The 8,992-nt window shown below is 43.9% G+C and overlaps 1 long non-coding RNA gene across 1 annotated transcript; it reads left to right on the forward strand.

The window, feature by feature from the left end:
• Positions 1-1,926: 1,926 nt before the first annotated feature.
• LOC124651850 lies at positions 1,927-4,515 on the forward strand. Its single transcript, XR_006987516.1, has 3 exons — positions 1,927-2,012; positions 2,828-3,191; positions 4,216-4,515. It is a non-coding gene; the product is annotated as an uncharacterized LOC124651850 (long non-coding RNA).
• Positions 4,516-8,992: the final 4,477 nt, after the last annotated feature.

An 8,992-nucleotide genomic window follows, 5' to 3' on the forward strand; every position in this document is an offset into this window, starting at 1 on the left:
CGCCAGGCGACAGCGTCGTACGCCCGCGCCGCCTCGTGCGCCGTATCGAATGTGCCGAGGCGGATCCGCTCGTCGCCGGAGTGGATCTCCGCGTCGAACCGGCCGCTCGGCCGCGCCCGAACGCCGTGGTAGCCGGAGGCGGAGCGTCGGCGGGAGAGAGGGAGAGGTGGGGAGAGAGGCGGATCGGCGCAGAGACACGTGGAAACTTCAGTCAGTTGGCGCGTTTGCGCGTGTCGCGTTTATAGCGCGCGCGGCAATTCTGCCGCGCGGGATAGCGCAAACTCGGACGCGCGGCAAAGATTTTAGCGCACGCGCTTTTTTCCCGCGTCCGCTGGAGCTGCGCGCGAGCGCCCGCGTGCGTCAAATCGGTAGTTTTTTTGCCGCGCGGTTGTTTTAGCGCGCCTGTTGGAGATGCTCTAAGAGAAGACGGGACTTGCCTACCATTGTACATGCCCTAACAACCTATTAGACTACTGCTACTACACGTACATGCCTGCATGGCCTAAAAAAATTAATTACCTCCAATTACTTAGTCAAGGAGTAATTACCTCCAATTAGTTAATCAAGAGGGAGGATGGACACATGCATGCATTTGGCATGCGATCCATCTCAGTAGGAAAATGAGTCCCATTCTTTCCGTGATTAGAGCAAAAATTAAAGCGAATTAATTATAGCAATGCAAGTCAATTACTCTCTGATTCCTCCTCCCATAAACCATGTGGGGAGTGCGTGCAAGTGCCCTATCCCTCCCTCTCCCATCCAATGGCTGCCGGCTCAACTCGCACAAGTCACGCCGATCATCCTCACATCCATCGCTTCTCCGCATTTTCCGCTCCTTCCCTTCTTGCAGCTACCCTCCATGGTTTCCTATAAATTCCTCACGTTGTTGCTCTGCTCTTCATCCCCCGATAACATCTCATCCTTCCTCCACAAACCTCTCAGTCTCCACCACAATGCACTGTATGAATCCCATGAAGTATCTTCCATGCACGTTGCCGGCGAGGCATGTCGGCGTGCTCTGGGCATAATGGCCGCGAGGTGATACCACAGTTTTACTGATATGCTTGTCTCCGGACGGACGGCGGCGACAACGGTGGGTGCTCACATCTGTAGTTGGTTAGATTGGATTTTGACAGAGATCTATTTTCTGATTTTTTTTTCATTTCCCAATCGGGTTTCTCTCTCTTAATTTTTTTCAGTTGATTAGATTGAATTTTGATGTTCACGCAAGTAGTAGGAGATGAGATTCCATCGCTGTCCTAAAAGGAGCCTCGTGAGGCATGCATCAATGCATAGATAGGAATAACATGAAAATTGCATCATATTTCAGAATAAATTCACTTGGTAGAGTAGTTAACATTTTTGTATGATCTCCATGTAAAGTACTAGATCAAAATTTGATCTCTTTGTGGCATGGTGCTCCGGTACAAATGTTGCACATGTGGTTTATGATCCAGCTTTCATCTGTACATGATTTCAGTTTGTATCTCCATGTCATCTCTCGCTGTAACCTGGGTGAGATATACAACTAACTGAAGTTTTAACTGAACCTGGTTGTTCCAGCGCTGCCTTCGTAAAAAGCAAAGTCTTGGTGGAGAGTAGATTGTGAGCTTGCTGGGCCAAAGCCAAGGTCCACCAACCCGCTCACGCTCGCTCGCTGCAACAATTCCGCCGCAGCTCCTCACCTCGACGGTTTCTCCTCCACTCTCGCCCCCGCATCAAATCGACCGACCCCTCCCAAGATCCATGGCGTCGAGGCCGGCTTCTTCCCCGGCGCGCGCGGCGCTGTCGAATTCGAATGGCCGCGTTGCGCGCATCACCAAGGTGGTTCGGTGAGGCCGTCTTCACGCCAGCGAGGACGGTTCCAGCCACCTGGACGCGCCGGCGGCGATGCGAGCCATGGAGGGCCATCGTCCGCTGCCATGTCCGGCAGCCGCAGCTCACCGCCCTCTTGGGTTGATTATGTTCGACGACCGGCGTCTTTGCGAGCTCGTCGAAATCTGCATCCCAAGGTACTGGCTGTAGCTAGGCAAGATCGGATGGACTGATGCCTGATGAATATGCTGCTTTGGTTGTCAGCGTTAGGTGCATTCAGTCAAACTGTACTGTGTTTAATTTTGGATGAATAAATCTATCTAGCAGCTGCACCTTAATTATACAGAAGGAAATTAAAATTAGCCTGAGATTCATTGAAATATGTGCGTGAAAAATAAAATGCTACATGAGTATTTGTACGTTTATGGATACAGGCCATCATCTCCTTGCTCTACAATGCACTGATCGTTGTATGTATGCACCGGTGGTCTATCATGCTATTATGCTTATAGCTGGAAGTGTTAAAATTGATCCAGCTTGATGTACAGTTTCAGAGATATTAATTTGATATTACTGTCATCTGACACTGACTGTACTGAGATTGTGCTAATATTGTAACTGATATAATTCTCCATTCATGACAGGCTTTGGCTGCATTTTTCAACACTTTGCTTCATTTCCTTTTAGGTGATGTATTTGCCTTTATAAGTTGTATGTAAGTAAATCTTTTCAGCTAATCAACTTCAGTTATTAGATTAAGTAAAACTACTTTGATGCAAAAATATTCTAGTTATTCAGTTGTTAACGTTTGATAGTTGGCACAAGAATGTCGCTATCTTGTCCACCATTTGAGATATGTAGTTAGTTAATTCAACCCATGTTTTCCAATCAAGGGATCTTGATTTCATTTAAATTCCTGTATAAATTGGTTGAAAATGTATCATCTTTACTATTTAAGTGTGATCATAAGCTGAAGTATTTACTGACTGCATCTCCATTTCATTTCATGCAGGAGTACAAAGAAATGTCCCAGAAAAGAATTGAGCACTTGGCGTAGCACATGAAGAGGCCTGATCAGTTGACCATTTTAGTTCAAGGAATCCCACAACTGCGTACATCATGGAACTTATGGGTGTCGACGTCATGGTGACCACTACTCAAAGCACTATCTTCAGAGGAGGGGATGGTGATGTTTGGTGCTCTCCACCTTCGTCGCGCGCATGGCTGAGATTGTGTGGTACCATGCTGCATGTCGGCGAGTGGGTGCTGGCCACCAGGACTCTTCAGCGCCAATGCGAGCCACAAAGGTCTGTTCGTCCGCCACGAGCTGCAAGGAGGCTTGGCGGCTTTCTCCTCCTCGAACCCATTGGACCAAGGTGAGCCCTTGCCCTTCTTCCGTGTTCCTCTCACTAGTGCTGGTCTTCGTTTAAATCTATGATAGCGGTGTGTTCTTCCTGCGGGTGATGTTGTGGTTTGTTCTTCGATTGCACTAGGGGGCCTTGGTTCAATCGTGGTTCTGTTTTGTATTAGCTATGGACCCAACAAATGGGCTGCTATGGCAGCTTGAATCATAGCCTCAATTTCTTAGTTTGATTCTATCAGAGATAGGCAAGCTGACAACTTACTCAATTGGTTGTATTTCATTGTTGTACATTAATTGGTTATTAGTAGTCACTTCTGAGAGGCTTCATTTTTTTATCAGTTTCTCATGGTCTACCGTTTCTTCCCTTTTCTTTCGGTTATGAGAGTTTTCAACGAGCTGGCTGGCTGCATATATGGAGTTTGCTAATTTTGTCCGCAACATGCCGCTTGATGTTGTGCTTGCTACAAGGTGCTGCCTGCCACCAGGGAGTGGACACATGTAGTTATCCTTTGAGTTATACATTTAATCCACACTCATGTGTGAACCAAGTTGCTCTTGCATGTTCACTATAATTTATGTGTACATACTGATTCTCATTTACATCCTGAGGGCACCCTATCGTATCATGAAATCTATTTCCAAAAAATATTTTCTTTTTGTTTAAATTGGTGCACAATGTATTAAATTAGTTAACTGCATTGCTACGGATCAGTCATTCATACTTCTGCCCTTCTCTAGGAGAACGTGATGAATCTTTGATTTTCGAACATGTGTTATATAGTTATATCTTATTTTGCAATGGAAGTTTCTGAACATTATATGTTCCTAGTTGTCTAGCTTGGATCCTTGTATGCGGCTGTCAGCTGTCAGCCTAGTGGCATCACTCACATTTGTAGAGAAGAGTTTTTGCAGAGAAGAGTTTTTAGGTGGAAACATGAAGATTTACTATTTAGAAGCACACTAGCTACATAGTTCAACTTAATATTTACGCCAACCCAATTTCTGATCTTGTGTGTTTTGACTTTCACGTAAACAAGAAATGGACAGGTTCCTTCAAAACAAATAGGGAGAAGAAATGGTCAGGTCTTGTGCTCCAGCAACACACCGACGCCTCTTGTGTGGCCTGGCTTATTTAGATGGGTCTCTCTTGATGATACATGCTAGGTGCTCTGGCAAATGCCTCGTGGCTGCGAGTTCTAGTGAATGGCTCCATCAGGATACGGAGGATGACTACAATGGCAGTGGCTTCGCCTCCCCCACATGGTATACTTTGTATCTTGACATGTGCTGGGCTATGGCTGGGAGGCTGATGACTTCTCTCCCCTACCTATGCCAATGCCACCGGGAGCGACTAGGAGGTAAAGAATATAGAACTGAACCTGATCGATCCCCACCTCTCTATTTTTTTGCCCATTAAATGGAGGTTGCTTTCTCCTGAACTTGTCCTTGTTAATTGCAAATGCAGCTGTTCTTTTTCTTCCCTGTGATGGTGCTAATGCAGTATAGGACGGTCTCGTTGTTCCTGACGCTGTTGGGGGCCACATCTGGACTGAGACACTCAAGCACCAAACCGGCTTCAACGAGCCACAACTAATGTAAGTCATTGACTTGTCGATCTACACTATAAGGGTTCAACGAGCTACACTACAAGGGTCTAATGAGTATTGCTTTTCTCCGTGCTAGAATTTTTTCTTGTTGACATTTTGATGTTGAAACTTGCTGTTTTCTGTTATGTGTGAAGACTGCAACAATAATTAATTTCAATTCTGCAATGTTTCTGCCTTTCTGTTCTGGTAAGTCTCATCTATGCATGATAGAAGACACCCATCCATTCTCAAGCTTTGTGTTTGTTTTGGGCATAATAGCACAAGCTATTCTATCTCTTTACCTGAATCTACATTGCAATTTGGAGTTCCTCTGGCATGGGTGGTAGTTATGCATGATCTGTGAGGAATATTTAATGTATCACTCCCTTTCAGAAGGGGTATTTAAAATTTTCAAATCTTCAGTATCCATTAATGTCTGGTGCATATATTATTATTATGCAAGAGAAACTAATTGCAGTGGCAACACTTGCAAACCGATAAGAAATTGTTTGTCTGAATAATTTACTTGATTGCCATAAAATGAAGTGTTATCCCAAATTTGCAGGTTCAGAATGATAGTTGTACGGATAGAAGCTTGAGATATCTTCTATTAAAACAGTCATCTTTGGAGCTCTTTAATGTTAAGCCTAATGTTTGAAAAAATTTGACAGCTTCTCGAGATGGTTGTTTTAGGAATTTGCAGAAGTAGTTGATTTGGATATCAAGTCCAGTTCTGATGCTTGAAACTTGTAGAGGTAAAGGATTAAGAACTGAATCCGGTCCTGATCGATTCCCCCTTCCTCTCTGTTTTCCTGCACATAAAATAGAGTTTCTTCATTCTGAAATGTTTCCTCTTGTCCTTGTCAATGGCGACTGCAGGTGGTGCTTCTTCCCTGCGATGGTGCTGATGCAGTATTGGCTCGTCTCACTGTCACTGGTGGCAGCCTCTGCTGCTCGGTGAACACTCAAGAGGAGTCTCATCTGGACAAGAACACTCAAGCACCTCACTGTCTTCAACGAGGTAAAGTTAATGTAAGACATCCACTCCTTGAACTGTTCTTCTCCAGTTGGATTTGTGTGTCCGCGATTACCTGAATAACTCGGTTGAGCTTAAATTTGTGAAACTCATGTATGTTTCCATGTGCTTGTTTCAGGTAGCCTGTCAAGGTCCTTGTAATCTCGCACATAGCTGCGCCTCATAGCAAGGCTAAGGTCCTCGGCTTCAACTACTTCTTGCTTCATATCTGCCTTTGCAGGTGGCGAGTTCGCAGAACCGCAACTGTGGAAACATGGCATGTTCTTCCTCTCAATGGTCTAAGTGCCCTTCTGCTTCTTCCCTTCTCTCATCTGCATCCTTGTAAAGAGATGCATATGATTCTGCAAAAGCTAAACTTTGATATATGCATTCTCATATTTTGCCTGTTTTTTGGTCATTAATTTACTAATTTGAATTATACATTTCAATGGTCTGTTGCGAAAGATGCTTGTATCAAGTGGACCTAATGCATGGCCTGCCAGTACATTACAACTGGGCATGTTTATTTTTCATGTTTGCTCCGGAATTAGATTTGTACTCATCTCTTTGCAGTGTCGAATTTTTCTGATCCAAACGCACATCATTCACAATAACATATTCAGTTGTAATAAGGTTAGTCATGCATGAGTAGTGCATTTTTCTTTTGCATAATTGCCATAATCTTTGGACATATATTTTTGTTCAACTGTATATATGCCCTACTGTTTTTGAATGCCATGCTTAAAAATCATCATCACATGTGTGATAGGATCCTTCTGAAGCATGTGCGTCCTTGGCGACATCTTGAACAGTGGAGCAAGAAATTCAACTAAGAATCATTCAAGGATAGCAACATAATGAGCCTGAATTACCGGTGCGTGGCACTAGCACGATCAGCTGGCGAGCTTGTATCGAGATGCACACAGTGGGAAGCTCACAACCGTTGCGCCCTGGTGGGCTGAGGAATGGTTGATCACTTTGATGTTTCGCCCGAAGGCACCTGGAATGGTTGATCACTTTGATGTTTCGCCCGAAGGCACCTGGAACAGATGTTGTTTTTACTAGTTAAATGCTAAGGTTAAAATGTTTGTTCAGTGTTCTGTAGCTCTAATCTGTAGGTTTGCAATCTATTGAACTTTTCCCCGGAATGGGTTGCTCTGCGGTAGTAGTAGAAGGAGTGAACATATGTGTTACTCATTGGTAGCTGATGTGTGCGCAAGGAACCTAGGTGTGTATTTCACAGTTTGAGAAATGAGAATCTAACTGACTCAGATTGAAGAAAACAACATTTAGTGTTATGTGTTTATGTCCAATCATTGGTCTGTTCCAGATTCCGGTTGTCGATGTCAATTGCAAGCCAGGAATTTGATTTAGAGATCTTGCTTGATTACTGAAGCTGCAATCTCTTTCTAAAAATTAGTTTCAGTTCTGCTATACATTTATTGTACTAGCACATACGAAGGAAAGAAACAATCTTTCCATGTGCAGGGAGCCCAAGGAAACGGCTACAATCGGTGAGGAGAAATGGCTTGATTGGTATTGCTATTGGTGCTTGTGTATGGACCTACGGCAGGGATTATTTGGCTTTGTGTTGCGGCCTGTACAGCTAGAAGCTAAAGATGGTGCAGATCGCCTGAAATACATTCTTGTATAGTTTTTTGAAACCATGCATTCTTGCATAGTCGTAATACTAGTAAAGCTAGCATCCATGCGCTTGTTTGATCCATGAAAAAAAATTGGAAGCTGCTTGATCGATCAACTCAAATTCCTATGCACTATTACTAGCAAATCAATAAGGTTCATTGGTGGTACCAGTTTACTACTACATACGTGCTCTCTTTTCTTATTTTAACTTGGCCACTACTGTAGTACACACTGCTATTCGTGTACAAGGCAGGATAATTTGTCACGCTGCTAGTACATGAACGAAAGGAGGCACATGCTAATTTATTTCCTTGATTACTACTGCTGACAGGCAGCTAGCCAACCCGGTCAAAAATTGCAGACTATTGTTTTTATTTGTTAAAAAAATTAAGAACCTCAAGTGAGCTCTTTGATTTATTTAATCTTCAGTAGTCACCCTCCATTTCCGTGTTTTGGGGTACTGATTTCCTGTTCACGATGAGATCAAGAAATCAAGAGATCTGTTTTCTCTCATTAAACAGTGATGTTCACTAGTTACCTTCTGCAAATAACACTTTTTAAAATTAAGCAGCATTTGTTGTTTCTGAGGAAATTTGTTGTTCTATCCAACGTATGTTGGTAGCTGAATGTATGCTCAGTGTTGTTATGTTCAAACCATATTGGAGAAATATTAGCTGAAGGGTGTGAAGCGGAGATACTGGGAGGAGGCGCGGTGGTGGACATCATTGGCGACATCCACAAGTGCAGATGGGAGGTGCTTAGGTGGCTGCCAAAGTGCTACGATCTCTCCGCCAAGAGCAGCGCTGCTCCTTCAATTAGCCCACCTCATAGTCCCTCGCCTATCAGGTTATTTGTTACCAGCAACCAATAAGATAGTAAGACGAAGAGCCGTTTCAAAGGAAGATTATGGTGATGTTGTTTACATAGTCACATGTTGTCGTGCATGCAACCGAAGGACTGTCAAGGCGCCAAGACTTTTTTGACTAGCCAGTGTTAGTCGGATGCAGCGTTGGGGTGGGACAAAGAGAAGCCAACAGGTTTACGTGGGACACGCTGATGCAAAAGCAACAACACGGTGAGAAGTGGAGCTGGTAGGGAGGGAGGAAACCTGGATCATTTGGACATGGTTTTTTACCTGAGTCGATGTGCTTGATAACCTGAGACGTCATGGTAGCACTTGAGGTGATAGGCTATGGTAGCTAGCTAAACACCTGATGGTACCTAGGTGATGTACATGTCCAAATTATCATGGAGCTAGCTATATGTGGGTTTGGTTTTTATGTGACATTAGCTCCGATGAAGGTTGTCAGTGTCCGGTTTGGTATTTGTTGCAACCTGAATCTGAAAGGAACTTGTTAATGTGAAAATTCGGTTTCTGTGTCACAGTTTGAGCTACGCGTGGGTTGTGTGCACATGAGTATGAACGGAATGGTATTGTATCTATCAGTTACGATTTGCTACGCATGCATGACTAATGGACGCTCTCCAAATAATTGAGCAACACATGCAAATCTGTTTTTTTCGTGTTGCCTGCAGCTGTGGCGAGTGGGCCATTCATGTTTTGGCAGA

Source organism: Lolium rigidum, chromosome 5 (genome assembly GCF_022539505.1).
Source record: "Lolium rigidum isolate FL_2022 chromosome 5, APGP_CSIRO_Lrig_0.1, whole genome shotgun sequence".
Taxonomy (NCBI): domain Eukaryota; kingdom Viridiplantae; phylum Streptophyta; class Magnoliopsida; order Poales; family Poaceae; genus Lolium; species Lolium rigidum.